Source organism: Mesoplodon densirostris, chromosome 9 (assembly GCF_025265405.1).
Source record: "Mesoplodon densirostris isolate mMesDen1 chromosome 9, mMesDen1 primary haplotype, whole genome shotgun sequence".
NCBI lineage: Eukaryota > Metazoa > Chordata > Mammalia > Artiodactyla > Ziphiidae > Mesoplodon > Mesoplodon densirostris.
In genome coordinates, this window is record NC_082669.1 from 97881532 (window position 1) to 97900143 (window position 18612).

At 41.3% G+C, this 18612-nt stretch overlaps 1 protein-coding gene across 1 annotated transcript in view; it reads right to left on the reverse strand.

The window, feature by feature from the left end:
- Nucleotides 1-11691, reverse strand: part of PTN (pleiotrophin) — an 86229-nt gene extending 74538 nt beyond the window's left edge. The window contains exon 1 of the mRNA XM_060107742.1: nucleotides 11488-11691. The gene's annotated coding sequence lies outside the window, so the exon portion shown is untranslated. The remainder of the gene's footprint in view (nucleotides 1-11487) is intronic.
- Between the last annotated feature and the right edge of the window lie 6921 nt (nucleotides 11692-18612).

The window sequence follows — 18612 nt, forward strand, 5'->3', positions numbered from 1 at the left end:
CACAGGAAAGAGGAAGAAGGAAGGGATTGGACCAAAATATCTTCAGATGCTCACTGGGCCCTTGTCATAGGCCAGTGGGGTGGCCGTGGAAGAGTGTGATTTAGGAGCTTTGTGGTTAGATATATTTGATCTACAATCTCAGTTCTACCTCTTACTACCTCGTGACCTTGGACAAGTTACTTAACCATTCAGAGACTCGGTTGCCATTGTTAGTAATGTTGGGGAATTGTGCTCAGAAAGGAAAAAGGAGGGAAATGCTAAGAAAAGAAAGCAAGGTCTTCAGCTTCCAGAAGTAGCTAGTGATAGAGGATGACGGCTCCTCCCTGGCCCTGGCAGTTCCTAGGAACACAGCCTCAGAGGCACTGGTAGCTTCTGAACTTTGACATACTGCCATGTGTCCCCAGAGCACATCAGGGAAACTAGGGATGCCCACGGCCAGCATGAAGTCTGGATCAAGATGTCTTCATACAACAGCAGGAGCTGGGACTCTGGGTGCCTGCACATTGATAATGGAAACATCCCTGAGTTTGAAAGACGGAGCAGAAAAGCTAGAGATGCCAAAGAAAACGATTGCTCACATCACAGTTTTTGGTTAGGGCAGCCAGTTAATGTTAAATCTTACCAGGGTTGGTGGAGATTGCAGGAGAGAGGGGAAATTGAGTAGGAACTAGGTGAAAAGTTATCTTAATTCTATGCAATGATAAACATGAACTGAGTACCTACTATGTGCCATTTGTTATTTGGGTAGTGGTAATGTGAAAGAACTAGAAACAACTGTCTAGCAGTACAGTATAGAACAGAGAGGTTCAGTGAGAAGATGCAGGACCACTGAAACTCAAAATTAATATAGTGACTTCCTTTAAATACAAAGGGGAGACAACCCAAAATGATTTAATAATTGAAGCATCTTCATATGGAGACCTACAAATGGAAATAAAATCAGTTAGATGCTATCTTGAGGAATCTATTATAAGATCTGCAGATTTACTTCAGGAAACACCAGTCAATATTTCCATGTCTTATCCTTTCTAGGATGTACCTTAAATGTCCCTCAATTGCACATGGCACTCCTCATTGGGTTTGTCCACATCCTCATTTCAGTAAAAGTCAAATTTATCAGATAAGCCACAGTCCCATAGTTTCTCCATTTCCACCTTCTGGGAGAGAATTTTTTTACTTGCTCCTTAAAACTTTACTAACTGTCCTACACTCAACTGTCACATTTCTCACCTCTTCCAATTCAGAGGTTCCTGGCCTCCCCACAGGAACTCCAATCTCACTGCAGCATTAGGAGTCACAGTAGATACAAATATTTGAAGATTCTCAAGGGACAATGTGTGATTTTGCTTAAATTCCACCAAGAATAGAGATAAGCAATCCCATGTTGCATTAGATGAGTAGTGAAATCTATTCCCTTTTGAGGAAAACAGCCCCTAATACTTAGGCTGATATTCCTCACCAAAGAAACATTAAAATCACCTTAAGAAGAGTGGTCACACCTTCCTCTGTTCTGTACTTATTTTCAATAGTTGCTCAAGTTCCAATAGATGATGATAAATCTGGCTATACCTTGGTATGGACTTGGAAGTTAGACAAGGAAAGGGGTCAATTTCAGATGGGAAGGAGGCAAGGAAATAATATTTGTTCTTCAAAATAAAATTAAACAATTTTTAATAGAAATGCCCAAGTCTAAACTTTTTTCTGATTTCAACAAGATATTTAATGTTACACATTAGAGGCGGCAAATGGAAGTCAGGGTAGAAAACTAACCCAGGAAGCTAACTAGTGTGTGTGTAGCTAAGCCCTGGGCCTGGAGGGATCCTATTGTGCCCATGAAAGGGAGCCTCTGGGTCTTTTCCTTGGTCTCCTTTCATGATCCCCCCGCAAGAGTGGGGGAGATATGAATGGAAACAATGGGGTGGAGAGTGTAAACTTTATGGATGAGTTGACTCCAGTGACCAGGTTGTCTAAGTCATGGCCCTGCATCCAAGATTGCTCAAGTCCTATTTGAGGCAGCAACTCTTCACTAGAACAACTGATTCTGTTTTGCCTTCAAATACTTCCTCTGCGAGGAACGAGGAGGGGACAGGCTGGTTCCTGTCCTGGAATGACTTCTTGGCATTTTTATACTAAGAGGCATGTAGAGCTTAAGAGATTTAGAAAGCAAACAAGACAAATCCACTGGAGAGAAATCTCCTAACGAACCCCACCAGAGCCGGATGGGCCAAAAGGGCCCAAAGAGAGTTGCCGAGCCGTTCATCCAGAGTGGAGGAAACCTCAGCGCTCTCTAGTAGAGTTTTCTCTGAGGTCTGAAGCTCCTCTCCCCAAGCTCATGCTTGGCTTCTGTCTATCAGATTTTTGGATGTTTTCCCTAAGGTCTCAGTTCAAGTCCACTTCTCTTTCTTTTGTCTTCTTGGTTCTGCTGCCTTTGAAGTTAACTGCTCTCATTTTAACCTCTTGCAAGAGAACATCACTGGATGAGATGTTGGAAACCCACAGTTAGCTTGCTTTTAGGAAATGTGGATCTAGTTAGAGCGAAGTTGGTAGAAATCCACCTCTACCCACTTATTCCTGCTAAATTGCTTTTGATCTGTTTCTCCAAACCACATTCATTTATGACAGCCTTGAAGTGCATCTTCAAATTCCCAGATATCATATATCAGAGGGCAAACTCTGTGATCCCTAACCATCAGACTCAAACCACTGTTTTAAAAGGCTAGAAATCATTTCAGGCTCCAGTTGGTGGGAATCCCAATACTGGCATGGACAGTAAAAGCCTTCCACCCCTCCTCTACAAACAAGAGTGCGGTTGACAAACCCAAATTTGATCTGACTCACTTTAAACTAGAGCCAATCTGTACACTATTCATTCCAAATAATAATAGAGCAAATAAATAATTCCCCAAAGGGTGCCAAGCCCTGGAGTGACATGCATCAAAGAGGTTTGCTGCCCCTGCAGGTTTCATTAGGCCCTCTCTTCTTAGCCCAGAGCAGCTCAGAAGTTCCCCAGGTTCCTGGGACCTGCTAAGGGGGTGAGATTGGACCTGGGTGGGATCAGGCAGCTGTGGCTTCCCTGGGGAGACTTTTACCCCTGGATATGCATCTGGAAGGGTCCTCAAGGTTAAGAATGGAAGATAATGTTTACTCAGCTTGACCTTTAATTTGTACACACTAAGGTCCACAAGATTATCTGTTCCATCTAAACAGCGCATCCTTTGCTGGGAGATTTTTTTTTTGCTTCATGGGATTATGTTTGTTTGTTTGCATTTTTCTATTTCCAACTTTTTAATGAGAGTCCATCAGATTAATTTACTAAGCTTTTTTTAATGATTCAAATTTACCCATGTCAAGCTAAATAAATTGAATTTCCATCTTAATTGGCCCACTTAGCAGAAACAAATGCACATGTTAATGTGTGAAAGCTATAAACATATAGCATACATCGATTACTATGTTGATCTAAAAAGCAGGACACACAATTATTTGTACAACTATTTTCAAAGGTTAAATCAGAAAAACTATAAAAGTGTATCAGAGTGTTAACAGTGGTGTCCATTTTGAGCAGGATTATAAGTCAATTTTTTCCTTCTTCATAACTTAAAAAATTTTAATATCTTGTAGCATGGACATTTTTCTAGAATGAGAAAAAATAATGTGTTTCTCCAGGTATATATTTGTGTTTTCCTAATAACAAACATAATAATGAAAAAACCCTATTGTTTTTCACATCATTAAAATTAATCAAACTTTTCAGAAGTTTGAAATGAATTGAGCTGTATGTAAGATTCTGCGTTTTGCCAGAGGCATTGAATTTAACAGTTAACTATATATTGTAATCAAGAAAAGAGGATGAGAAGAAAGGCTTTATATTATTGTTTCAAAACTTAAGTACCTCCACCAGTTAAAATAACGTAATAAACTCCCTGCTTTCTTTCCTATAGCAGCTTCAGGCTTCCTCATTTGATCACCTTGGACCATATCTAAAGAAATATACTGTACCCAGAAGGCAATGTTATTCTATAGAAAATATTTTTTGAAGAACTAAATTGGCCCTTGCATAAGATTCTCCAAAGCTGCAGGATATTTTTTTAAGCCAAAGATCCAACTTCTGACTTAACATGGACACCCCATCTGGCCAACTGGAAGATGCCCAGTGGAAGCCTTCGGATGTTCTAATGCTCAGAAACGAAGGTCACTATGTGTTACAACTTTAGCGATGATTCTCTGCTATGGGGAGCAATAATCCCATGGGCAGGTTTAGAACAGGCCATATTATTAGCAAATAAGGAAGGCCATTATGAAAAAATTATTTTAAAGTTTTACATGGTCTCCATTTGTTTTATCCTGAGTGGAGACTTTCTCTGTCACCTAAGATTGTTACTGAGATATGTTCCTTATTGATTGAATTTGAACTCCGAGGCAAGAGTCCTTGGCTCCTTCCTTAGGCAGCCCAGCATCTCCCAGGAAGCCACACAGATGGATGGTCCCTGCTTTACTTCCCTTATGGTGTGGAAGGGCACATCCAAGGGAAAAAACAGATGTTCAAACCTTAACTAAGAGAATACTCTAGCATTCAGAAAGCGTATTACATTACATCCTTCTCATCGTAAGAATGAAGTTTCCTAAACACTATTACGAAGGCAGTATTTGGCTCACTTACACCCTCGCAGGGGAAGGCTCCACAAGAAGCACAGGTAAGAGGCCTGAGATCACACCTGACAGGGGGCCTTGTATTCTTAAGGGGCTCAGTCAAGTCAATAGCAATTTGGATGGTGACTGCAAATTTCTTTTATAAATAATCCAACATTGTAAATATGACTTGCACATGAAGATACAGGAGTGATCAGCTTTTGCACATAGTAGGAAGTGTTATTGTCAATGACCTTCGTTGTGTGTTTCAAGCTATGCATCTCATGATTAGAGAGTTCTGATTTCTTGCCTGCTCTCCCAATTTATGGAAATAAACACTAGTGACTGGTCACTCAAAGTGAGGTCCCCAGGCCAGCAGCTGCTATCGCCAGGGAGCCTGTTAGAAAGGCAGACCCTCAGAGTCCACCAGAGACCTACTGAATCAGAATCGCATTTTAGCAAGATCTCTAGGTGACTGACACGCACATTGAAGTGTGAGAAGCACGGCTATAGTGTAAACAAAGTGCTGCTAATGAATTGTAAAAACCTAAATTTAGTGAGAATAACCGATTGAAATTTTTGGTATGCATCCTTTACAACTCTTAGGAAGCCCTATAACATAATATTTAGTAAAACAATTCATAACCATTTTAGTTTAACCTTTTTTAGAATTGTCTACTCACTTTTTTTTTTCACTCTGACTCCGATTTCCTTTTCTTCACACCTGTCACACATCTTTCCTCCTACTCACTTCATCTGGTCAAACTTACCTTTCAGCATCTTAGGCAATCTCTAGGGGTCCTGAGAAAATGATAATGACAAGCAGCAGAGCTGGGGAAAGAGACAGGCGGGACTGGCTCCGCTGATTTTATTAACAGTAGCTTATGTTTAGTGTAGCAGTTTACAGTTTATAAACAGTGCATTGTTACGATCTACCTTTACCACCAGCCCATGAGGCAGGCAAAGCATCTATCATCACCATCGTCATCAACACCATCATCATGAACATCATCACCAGCTTACAGATGAAAACCCTGAGGTTCCAGGAGATACAGGGACATACTCAGCGTCCGGCAGAACTGCGATGAGAAAAATGCAGGCTCCTGAATCCAAACCTGAACGCTTCTTCCCTCTGAGCTGACGGCTCCATAATGGCATCAGGGCCAGAGCACATGGCTATGGATGTCACCAACATCAGCAATGAGATGGCTGCACCTTGGCTTGGGAGTGCCCGGTAGGCAAAATGCTCTCCTAGACACTATAGGAAAGGCCAAGGTCAACAGTCTTATTTGGGGACCTTACATGTCAAATTCCCTGGGGCCTGGAGCACGATCACATGTTCCATGTGTTTCTTTTCAGAAGGGGTTTTGGATCTGCATTTAGAGAGAACAGTCTGAGAGTATAGAGGGCAGAAGCATTTCAAGAAGAAGAAGGTCTCAGCTAGGTTTCTGTTTGTTTTCTCATGCCAGCTGGACATGAGAAATAGAGCAGTGGGGGAGGGAAAGCAAGGGTGGACTTTCATGGGGGGGGCAGGGCTGCATCCCCATAATCAGCATTTCCATTATCCTCATCAGACACTCCGTAGCAGTCAGACTCTGGGTTCTGTCCTTCACACTCGTTTTCTAGATTAATATTCATGTCAATCCTAGGAGGTATTAGTGCTGTCATATTAGGGATAAGGAAATTGAAGCAAGAAAGACCACGGTATTTGCTAATGGTCACACAGCTAGTAAGAAGCGTAGCTGTGGTTTACCTTGACTTCTTTAAACTTAGAGCTCAAATATTGGAGCCTTACAGCTAATGTTTCTAATACATCACCTGCATCCAGGTGCCCTGTCACATGTCCATCTTCCTTGACTCCACCTCTTAAATCAGAATCTCTGGGGATGGGCTCCAGGCATCTGGATGCTAAGACATGACTCCAGTGATTCTGATAAACACCGAAGAAAGGAAACCACTATGCTGGGTGATTTGGCCGCTTACTGTACATACACTGGAGTTTAGGTTTGACATGAGAGGCAACTGAGAAAGAAAATTAATTAGTCAGAGGAAGATACGGCATTATACCATAGAGGGGAAAAAATATCCAAACTAGGAATTTTAAGATCTTTTAAGATCGTCAAGATTCTTGTATTAAATAATGGGGTCATCTTAACCTCTTTAAATTTGTATCCTTATCAATTAAAAAAAATCCTCTTCAGCCTACCTAAGTAGAATTGTTATGAAAATATGATGAGAAAATAAATGTTATTAGTTCTGAAAAGCAAAGGCCTATAACCACAGTGAAGTTATGATGAAAATAATGTCCCAAGTGCTCAGTCTTAAGGCTTTGAGTAACACAGTTTGTTAAAGAAGAGGTAAGGTTTCCTTCTCCTTTACGCAGGTGAGTCAGAGACCATGCAAGGTCGAGAGCCTTAAAATGAACAAGGTGAAATATGATTAGGAAGACACTCCAGAGAACTGGCAGACCTATATGATGTTTGCAATTAAGGAGGTAGAGGAAAAGACAGGAGAGCCTTCTTCTAGAGGTTCAAGGTTGAGAATGGGGTGCTTGGGTTTAAACAGGAAATTGGTACCAGGTGATTTATAGAGGGATTGAGTATAGAAGGCAGTCAAGGTCCTTGGAACATGAGGAAGAGCAGAGAAAATGGTATTCAGAGTCATTTACTTATTTTTTCACTCATTCATCAGATATTCATTGAGCATTTCAATGGTCTCACTCTAGATATGCTAGGGTTCTGAGAGGAATGAGAGAGTCCCTGCCTTCTAGGGGTGCATGGTCTGGGTGGGGTGGAGCTGGTGGTAAAAGTGAGTAATTCCAAGAGGTAAACGATGTGCTTTTCCAGTGTTGGCGCTGCTGGGAAAGGAGGAACTGAAGTCGCCGGAAGGGTGGGTGGAGGGGAGAAATAGAGCACCACTAGAGGGAGGATTTGCCTGGGAAAACCCTCCCTTGGCGCCGTTAATCTCAGACTCATTCAGTTTCACCTAAATTCCACAGCTGAAGGTAGAAGACTGGCTATCGTTCCCTCCATGTCTGTGATTTCATTGAAGGACAGTCATCTCATATCTCAGTATAAAAAGTGGAAGAAGTGGGAATAAAAGGTGAGAGATACAGAATGCTATTTGTGCCTTACAATGATGTTTTGGTTTTTTTTTTTTTTTTTGCGGTACGCGGGCCTCTCACTGTTGTGGCCTCTCCCGTTGTGGAGCACAGGCTCCGGACGCGCAGGCTCAGCGGCCATGGCTCACGGGCCCAGCCGCTCTGCGGCATGTGGGATCTTCCCGGACCGGGGCACGAACCCGTGTTCCCTGCATCGGCAGGTGGACTCGCAACCACTGTACCACCAGGGAAGCCCATGTTTTGGTTTTTAATAAGCACAATTCTTAGAATTAAGAGCCCAAGTGTCAGTTACTATGACTTACTTCATTCAAGATTAATATGTAACAATAGATTTTTTTCACTAACTATGAAGTTTCAGAATCTAAGAACTCTGCTTTTAGGAAACTCATTATGATGATGTTTTTATTTGAAATATCACTTTATCTAAACCTACTATGAAGAAATGGCTCCGAAGTAAAACCCAGTAGAAAAAATTAAATTATTTCTCAAAATATCTTAAGCATGAACTATTCACTGTATTCCCTGTTACTTTGAAGAAATAGGGATTTGTGGTGAATGTGATCTACATAATCAAATCTGCAATATTACCATAATCATAATGCCCTCTGATATGTTACATTATAGTTATCCTTCTAAACCACAGAAATCTTAACTTGTCATTTACCAAATACTAAAATAGGGAGGAACAAAAGGCTTGTTATATTTGACAATCTAGAAAGATCGTATGACATCTATGCCATGTGGAAAACTATTCCACATACAAGACTGGCAAGAAGTGCATGGAAAAATGGCCCAGTGGATAGAAAATTGAATGGGCCATAAACGTCAAGAATGGAGAACTTTCCAAAGTGAGGCTGTGGCCCAAATTCCACTCAAGCCAATTGACTCTGGAAGGAAAAAAGCTGGCTCAGCTTGTAAAGAGAAGCTCCATATCTGAATATTATTTTACCCCAGGGCAATGACATGGTTTTGTGTCAAAAGGAAACAAAAGTTCTCTGATTATTCATTAGAACTGCAGCCAAAAGAGACAACATTCATCACCCTTAGAGAAGCTCCACTCAGCATCCAAACAAGGGCTGTTGGGAGGCCTGACTCACCTGATGCTTAAAGATGAGCATCTCTTTAAACGGGACTGACCTGCACGCAGGTGTAAACCAGCTTGCTCCCTGATCACCCTGGGAGGTCTCAGTTTGGGCATTACCTTTAGGAGGGATGTCAAGGACAGCCATCCTATTCACTATGTCACCATATTAAAAAGTGTAAGTGTTGGGAGAACTGGAATTTAGAATCTGAATTCTAACTACTGGCCCTCAACCCACCATTAACTCATACACCATTTCAAACAAGCCACCCAAACTCAGTCTCCTGAGAAAATTTTGAATAGTAATAAAATACCACATGGCAAATAAGAATATGATCAGAATTCACATGAGAATGTCATTTAAATAAGAAAGCAAGAGTATCTTCAAAAGGAAAAAAATAGTTAAGCCCCAAATACTTAATTTCTAAGATTGATTTTATTGATAAAAGTGATTAAATTATTTGGGGACCTTATTTCTCTCAAGTTATTTCCAATAATCAGGTTCTGTGAAAATTCAAACCAGGCCACTAGCTTTTCTAGAGTAAAAACATCAAAAATGTTCATTAAAAAATGTGGGTTCTGCCACATGTTGCTATATGTGAAGACTAAATAGGTACATGGAATTTTTCAATAAATCAGTAAATTTATTATACCCAATACCATGAAAAGAGGTCTAGGAAACCACAAAGTAATGTATTATAAACATAATATATTGTACTATGAGTATTTTAAATATATGTTATCATCCTCATTCTATATAATACTGCATCGAAAAGTCAGATAATAAAAAGTCACATATTAACTGTAGTTTCTTTTCTCTCACACTCTAGCTTTGTAAATATAGTACATTTGTACCGACAAGCAAGCATCTGGAACACAGCACCTAATGCGTTAAGGATGGCTTCAGGTGGGTGTTCCTTATAGAGGCCTTTCCCTAAATGATAAAAAAAAAAAAAAAATGTCCTAAAAGAGGGCTAGGAACAGGAGGAGAGGAAAGATGAACTTCTACAGATTTAAAATACGATTAGAGAATAAAAAGCACCAAAGTTTCTTACAGCACAAAATAATGGTATTAGAGGTTTTTTTCACAACATAATTTTTCAAAAGCCCATCCTCTAATTTAAATGAGAAAGTACAAATATTGCCACTCTAAAATAACTCATTTCCCAAAGGGAGGAAAAAAGAAAATCTCCAATTTTCTTTGAATTTAACTGAACTATAAAATTTTTTTAAATGATTTCGTCTTTAGAATGCATAATTTACTTAAAAAGGAACATAATGAAGATGGAAAATAGAAGCTTTATTTTCTACGCTGGGAGACACCTCTTTTGTTTCACTCCCATTACCTTTCAATATTTCAAATATCAGTTCATCCCCAGATGATCAAGGGGCTAAAAAGGGCTTTGCTGTTTCGTCAACTCCACATTTGCCTGAGATCATGAAATGGCTTCGTTATATCATTAGTTCGAAATCTCCTCTTGATAGTTCCTGGACCTCCTCCCAGGCCCTTCCCTCCAACACACACCCGTAGGTCACCTTTCTCAAGTTGTTAAAGCAAAATGCCTAAATAACCCTCCAGATGAAAGCAAAAGATGCCAAAAGACTGGAACTTTGATTTCTCTCGAATTGTTCATTCTCTCCAACCATCACCTCCCCCCACCACATGCCACTCCTACTTTTTCAGTGTATCCCCCAGACTTACAGAGCAGCTGTTACCAGAGGTAGGGGTGAGTTAACAGGAGTGTAGATAAACTCAGTGTGTGTTCTGGTGTTCCTGCGTGTTCTGTTAAAGAAAAAGGGGTGTGTGTGTGTGTGTGTCTGTGTGTGTGTTGAAGAGGGAGCAAGTATTCTGTGTGTTAAGTAGAGAAGGGAAGGAGTTGAATACATTCCTCCCTTTTAAAATATTTTAACTTATTAGAGACATCAACTCAGAAACTAAGAATCTAGAAGATTGGTAATTAATATACCCGAGCTTTATGTGGGTGAAATAAAAAGTTCAAGTGTCTCTGTACAGGGCAGTTCTTAAAATTATTCAAATGAGAAATGGGATTCAAGGTGTGTCTTTTAAACTTTGGACGTAACCATTTCTAGAACCATTCCTGGGCTGGCAGGCGGGACAAGGAGGGCCCGGATGCTTTGCGAGGGACCCGCAAGGTCAGCTGGCGCTGGGAGGCACAAGCCCCCACTTGGTACCTAGAAATGCCAGCTAAGACGCATCAGCTGGCAAGCCCTGGGGCAATCCAGGAGGCAGGGGAAGGATGGGAAAATGAGCCCCGCTTGCTCAGGCTGCCTGACTTTCTCTCTCTTCTCTACCCAGCCACAGTCACACCTACTAACTCAGGTTTTACAAAGAGCAAAGCCCCTGCATGTTCTCCATTCCGCTGGAAGCAGGAACACAGTCCAAATGCGCACATAACATCACAAAAGCTTCTTTCCTTCCACCCATCTATAGGCACCCTGACCATCCTGACCAGACGTCCCCAAAATATGCCTCTGGAGCAAATCAGTTTTGAAAGCAGCCGCACCAGCAAAGACACCAGCAGCCCCTCTCCCACTCCTACCACGGTCATCCGCGGGCACCCAGAAAAGTGGCGGAGGACGAAGGGGAAGTCGATCGGAGAGCCCTCGGAGGAACCGCGCATTCCCTTCCACTTACTCGGAGTTGCAAACGTGCCGCGTGCGCTCAGGCTGCCTTTGTTGGTCGGGGCGAGGTTTTCTGCCCGGAGTCCAGGTACCCGAGTCACTGCTGCTCGCGGCCGCGCCTCTCTCTGCCGCCGGCACGCACGGTGGCTCACTGGTCTCTTTCTTCCCCTCTCCCCACTTTGGCTTTTCCTCTGCTCTGCGGCTCCCTTGGCGGGATTTTCGGACGGGAAGGCGGGGAACCAGACGGATCCTGCCTCGGAGTGGAGCACGCCCTGCCGGGGAGGGGACGGAAGGGAAATGGAGAATGGGAGGGAGGAGAGGAGCTGGCAGGGAGAATGCGAGGGCTGGGCGAGGGTGGGGGGGCGCGCCTTTCCCTCGAGAGCTGATTGGGAAACTTATTAAAAGCAGGGTTCACCAGGGGCAGTATCTCCCCACCCGCGCCGGCACGCGGATTTGAACCCAGAGGCCAGAGGATGAAGCCCTGTTTCGTTTTTAGCAGAGACAGATGCAATATCTCTTTCCCAAACTTTGTGCATGACCTCTCCTTTAGGTGGGTGCGTACCTCAGTTTATCAAGTAGCGCATCTTAAATGGACGGTTGATGGCATCTTAAACTACAGTTTGGGCCCCAGGGCGATTCTTTTTAAATGATACTCAGGGTGGAAAAGCAGTCTTCAAGACCAGGCTCTCATTTGCCCCCACGCCTATCGCCCTCCCCCAGCGCAGCTTGTCACTTCAGCTGTCAGTCCCATCCCACCTGCGCGTCACCACATGTGCAAAGGACTTTTTTGCGCTTGTCACAGAGTGACAGATGTCTGAAAGTTCCCAATGAAATGCCACGTTCCTTTAGGGGGCTCTTTCCTTTTCTGGCTTCCTTGGTACATTTAGTGACCTATTTAGTGACATACCTTTGACACCCAAGAATTTAGGGGATTAACGAACGTAGCTCGAACTCCGAGTTTTGTAAAACTCAGAGGCTGGGTTTCCGTGTCTTTCTGGAATTACATTTTTCTTCGAATGAGGAAAGAAGCTAAGGTAATATACCTAGGATTGTTTAAGTAACACACAGATGAGTATCTGTGATATAGATGAAAGTATTGCGCAAACATGATTAAGTATAAAACAAATTTACCCAAACATTCTCAAAAAGGAAATTTTGAGGTTCTCCTCCGCTCACCCGTTTTTTCCTGCTCTTCGTCTTGCTCCTTTTACTTCCTTTCAGCTTATCATTTGATGGCGCCCACCCCAAATGTGGTTGCAAAATATACTTCCATTTCCTATAGTTCTGAGGTAACATCCTTTTAATTCAGTTTGATAAATATCTATTAAGTGCCTTATATAACTCTTTTTTTATTAATTTTTATTGGAGTATATATAGTTGCTTTACAATGTTGCATTAGTTTCTGCTGCACAGCAAAGTGAATTAGATATATATATATAGATACATAGATAGATAGATAGATAGATAGATATAACCCCCCTCTTTTTTAGATTTCCTTCCCATTTACGTCACCACAGAGCATTGAGCAGAGTTCTCTGTGCTATACAGTAGGTTCTCATTAGTTATCTACTTTATACATAGTAGTGTATACATGTCAATCCCCATCTCCCAATTCATTCCACCCCCCTCCCTGCTTGGTTTCCATAAGTTTGTTCTCTACATCTGTGTCTCTATTTCTGCTTTGCAAATAAGTTCATCTGTACCATTTTTCTAGATTCCACATATAAGCGATAGTATACCATATTTGTTTTCCTCTTCCTGACTTACTTCACTCTGTATGACAGTTTCTAGGTCTATCCACGTCTCTGCAAATGGCACTATTTCGTTCCTTTTTATTGCTGAGTAATATTCCATTGTATATATATAACACATCTTCTTTATCCACTCCTCTGTTGATGGACATTTAGGTTGCTTCCATGTCCTGGCTATTGTAAATAGTGCTGCAATGAACACTGAGGTGCATGTATCTTTTTGGATTATGGTTTTCTTTGGGCATTTGCCCAGGAGTGGGATTGCACGGTCATAAAGTAGTTCTATTTTTAGTTTTTTGAGGAACCTCCATACTGTTCTCCATAGTGGCTGCACCAATTTACATTCCCACCAACAGTGTAGGAGCGTTCCTTTTTCTCCACACCTTCTCCAGCATTTTTTGTTTGTAGATTTTTTGATGATGGCCTAAGTGCCTTATATAACTCTTAAAATTTACATGTACTTTGAACTCAACCTAAACCCCAAAATAAGAAACATTGTTTTGTGGGAAGTAGTTCTTAGGGACTTAGGGACTCTGAGGGCTATGTAGACAAGTGTACCATGGAGGAGCTGGGTGGGGACGAAGAGCTGTCTCTACAAGCAGTGCTTTGAATCAGTCAATCAATCCATCCATTTTTTCAAAAGCAGAGGCATCAGAAATTCACTTACACACCTCTAGTCTGTCCCCATAACCAAACTCTCCATACACCTGCCACACACCATCCTCAAATGAAATAAATGACTAAGGAACTATCTTCCTTCTACACACAGACTTCCTGTTGCCTGTTTCCCTTTTGTGATCCCATTTACCCAATGAAATACAGCAATGTTTGTTTTAATCTGATTTTACCTGTATAAATTGTGGAGGAATGGACATTATCACTTTTTATTATTATTTTTCCCAGACCCTTTACTGAAAGAGACTTTCCATATTCACTCTCACTCCATAGGGGTGAAATTTCCAGGCTATTAAACAAGGAGTTATCCATTTTCTCTACCTTCTTAAACATTATCTTAACATCTATAAATGTAACATGTTGCTACCAGTTATGGTGTTTATCTATAGGGTTGATCAAGTAAGCATGAGATCCCCACGATTTCCACTCCATTACATGTTATATCAAAAATATAACCCTTTATTCAAATAGGAACATATGAAAATTATTTACATGAGTGGTTCTCAACCAGGAGCAATTTTGCCTTCACGTGAACATTTGGCAATGACTGGAGACATTTTTGGTTGTCACAGCTTAGGGGAGGGGTTGTTACTGGTATGTAGTGAGTAGAGGCCAGGGATGCTGCTAAACATCCTACAATGCACAGGACAGCTCCCACAGCAAATAATTATTTGGCCTGAAATGTTAATAGAGCTGACATTGAGAAACCCTGACAAACATTATTAACCATTGCATTTTTTTAATTAAAATTTTTTTTATTTATTTTTACTTTTTATTGTGGTAAAATATACAATGATTTTTAAGTGTACAGCTCTCTGGCATTATGTACACTCACATCGTTCCACGATCATCACCACCATGCTTCCTAGGCTCTTAATTAGAGATGATAATGGCTGGAAGGAGCCATAATTACCATTTTTAACCACTGTATTTTAAAAATATAATGGAAGATTAAAGAGAGTTTCTTTTTAAGAAATAGAAGTCTATGAGATTGATATTAGCCCAGCACGTACACCAAAGTTTAAGAGAAGATGTTTTCTAATGCAGTCTAAAATGTGCAACTTCAAATCCAAACTTCGTCCTGTGTCACAGTCATGGGTCTGTTGATCTAAGATTTCAAGTCATTTCATTTATTTAGCTGACATTCCCTGAGCACTGAAGTTTTTGAGTGAATAGAGCCATGGACAGAAACAGATGAAAAGCCCTACTCTCATACAGCTTACATTTTTGTTTATATAAATAAACAGGCAAATGAAATTAATTAAGGAATTAAACTTTTTTAAGGATGTGATAAGTGCCATGGAAAAAAAGACCGTGAAGGAAGATGAAATCATCAATTTGGGGGAGGAAAAACTTTCTGGTGCGAAACGTGAGTGAAGACTTAAAAGAGGTGAGGGAGCTGACTAAGCAAATATTGGGGAGAAGGACCTCCAGACAAAGGTCAGCAAATTCGAAGGTCTGACTTTGCTGGTTGTGATAGAGGACCCGTGGGGAGGTCACTGGGGCAGGAACATAGTGCATGGAGGTGAGGAAAGTAACAGGCCAGATCATGCAAGGCCTGTGTCCACCGCAAGGACACAGGAATTCCACTTTTATTCTGAATGAGGTGGGAAGCCGTGAAGAGTGGCAGAACGGGACTCTGGTCCAACAGGGTCTCTCTGCTGTGTTGAATGGACCACTTGAGGGCAAAGGTGGAAGCAGAGATCCCAGTTAGGAGGCTACAGCAGTAATCCACTTTCCAGACTTCTTCCGTGTGTCCCTGTTTCTCGTGAAGAATAACTAACCCCAAACTTACCCTTTCATACTTCCTCTGCCCCCAAAAGCGCCTGTCAGCAGTCACCTTGGTTTGCTCATGCCAGTTCCCAGCCTCTCCAGGGGTAATTAATGAGCCCCCTGCATGGGTGTTACCAGGCTAAAATATAACTAAATGCAAGATGATCTGAAGTCATAGAAATCATAACATGTCCTAAGGGTGTTTTGAAAATGAGGCTGCTGATTCTGCAGTGACAACTTCAAGGAGAGGTGTGATCAGCATGAAGTTAAAAAATGTGAAAGAACCTGCTGAAAAATTGGCCAGCAAGTCCCCTGGATTGCCTGCTTGGCAGGATGTTTAGATTCTTGATTACCACCCTGAGTTCTTCAATATGGCTAGAAGGCAAAAGGACAATTCATCATGCCCTCAGTTTGACAGAAGTCCCATTAATACATTTCTCATCCTCTCTCTGGAATAGTTGAAAGGTAATTTTTTTAAAAACCTTTTATTTTTTGTTCCCTGCAACTATATTACAAAACTTACTTCAATTTCAGGTAATTTTTTAAATGATTTTGCTGTTTTTTGATAAGAAAACAGAAAACTCAACTAAGAAGGGCTTAAGTAATTCAGGAATTTATCTCACAAACAACACAGGTTAGTAGACAGTGTTTAAAAGTCTTCAAGGACCCAGGTCTTTCCATCTTTTGTTTGTTTGTTTGTTTTGTTTGTTTGTTTGTTTTGCAGTACACGGGCCTCTCACTGTTGTGGCCTCGCCCGTTGCGGAGCACAGGCTCCGGACGCGCAGGCTCAGCAGCCATGGCTCACGGGCCCAGCTGCTCCGCGGCATGTGGGATCTTCCCAGACCGGGGCACGAACCTGTGTCCCCTGCATCGGCAGGCGTACTCTCAACCACTGCGCCACCAGGTTAGCCCTCTTTCCATCTTTTGACTCTGCATCTCCAATTTGTGAACCACTTCTCTTCAATATGGGGTCAGGGAGCTTCAGGCATATGTGGCTTAAAATAAAGAAAGCCCAAACCCCAGTGGAGAATAGACCCCTAGCCACACAGCCATAGACTCTGCCAGCAAAAGGAAAAGGTGGAAAGGATTTGGGAAGCAACCCACAATGCCTGCTAGAGTTTCTCCCTGAAATTTTTTAAATGTGCACTTTATCACTCAGTCTCTTATGAATCTAAGTAGCTTGACTCAAGCCCCTCAATCTTGTCTTTCTTGTCAAGAACTGCTAAAAATCAAGGTTCTAAACTGGCAAAGCTGAGGAGCAGGACTTGGGCAGTGGCCTCCCCCAGACTCATCCAGAAAATCCAGCCTGAAACACACAAAGGAGCTTGATCACACGTTATAAGAAAATAAAATCTACAGACCAATATCCATCATGAGCATGGATGCAGAAGTCCTTAACGAATATCATCAAATCAATACTAGTAATGTAGAAAAAAATATAATACTGTACATAAATTGGATGATTATCCCTGGAATGCAAGTTTGGTTTTACATGTGAAAATCAAACAATAGAATTCGGGCTTCTCTGGTGGCGCAGTGGTTGAGAGTCCGCCTGCCGATACAGGGGATGCGGGTTCATGCCCCGGACCGGGAAGATCCCACGTGCCGCAGAGCGGCTAGGCCCGTGAGCCATGGCCGCTGAGCCTGCGCGTCAGGAGGCTGTGCCCCGCAATGGGAGAGGCCACAGCAGTGAGAGGCCCGCGTACCACAAAAAACAAAAACAATAGAATTCACCATTTTAACAGATTAACTAGAGAAACAAAAGGAACACATTAAATATACAGGAAAAGCATTTGAAAAAATTCAACACCCATTCATGATAACAATTCTCAGCAACTTAAGAATATAAATGAATATCGTTGTTCTGATAAGACATATCTGCAGAAAGCCTCCAGCTAATGTGATACTTAATAGTGAAAGTGAATGCTTTCCATCTAAGATTAGGAACAAGGCAGGAATGACCACTCTTACCACTTTTATTCGATACTGTATTGGAGACTTCAATCAGTAAAATAAAGCCAGAAAATGAAAGAAAAATAATGAAAAGGAAGAAGTACAATTGCCTTTATTCTCATATGACATGAGTATGTACATAGAAAATTGTCAGGAATGCACAGAAAAGCTTCTAGAACTAAAAAGTGTCTTTAGCTGGATACAAATTATAAAAATCAATTTTATGTCTATATTCTCGCAATGAACAATTGGAAAATGAAATATTAAAAAGTACATATCAAAAGCATGAACTACTTTGTGGGATAAATTTAACAAAACATGTCAAAGGCTTATACACTGCAAAACAACAAACATTTCTGATAAAAGTTATAGAACACCTAAAAAAATGGGAGAGATTCGTTATGTTCATTGATTTGAAAATTTTAAATTGTTAGGATGAAATTCTCTCCATACTTATTTATAGATTAAATGCCATCCAAACCCAATCCCAAGAGGCTTTTTTATAGAAATTGACAAAGTGATACCAAAATTCCTATGGCAGTGCAAAGGATCTCAAATAGGCAAAACATTTAAAAAATATTTTTAATTAAAAAACCTTTTTTCCTTGAAGTATAGTTGATTTATGATATTATATTATTTTCAGGTGTACAACATACTGATTCAGTATTTTTAAAGATTATACTCCTTTTAGAGTTATTATAAAATAATAGCTAGGGCTTCCCTGGTGGCGCAGTGGTTGAGAGTCCACCTGCCGATGCAGGGGACACGGGTTCTTGCCCTGGTCCAGGAAGATCCCACGTGCCGCGGAGCGGCTGGGCCCGTGAGCCATGGTCGCTGAGCCTGCGCGTCCAGAGCCTGTGCTCCGCAACGGGAGAGGCCACGACAGTGAGAGGCCCGTGTACCGCAAAAAAAAAAAAAAAAAAAAAAAAAAAGCTAAATTTCCCCATGCTGTACAATATGTCCTTGTTGCTTATTTATTTTATACA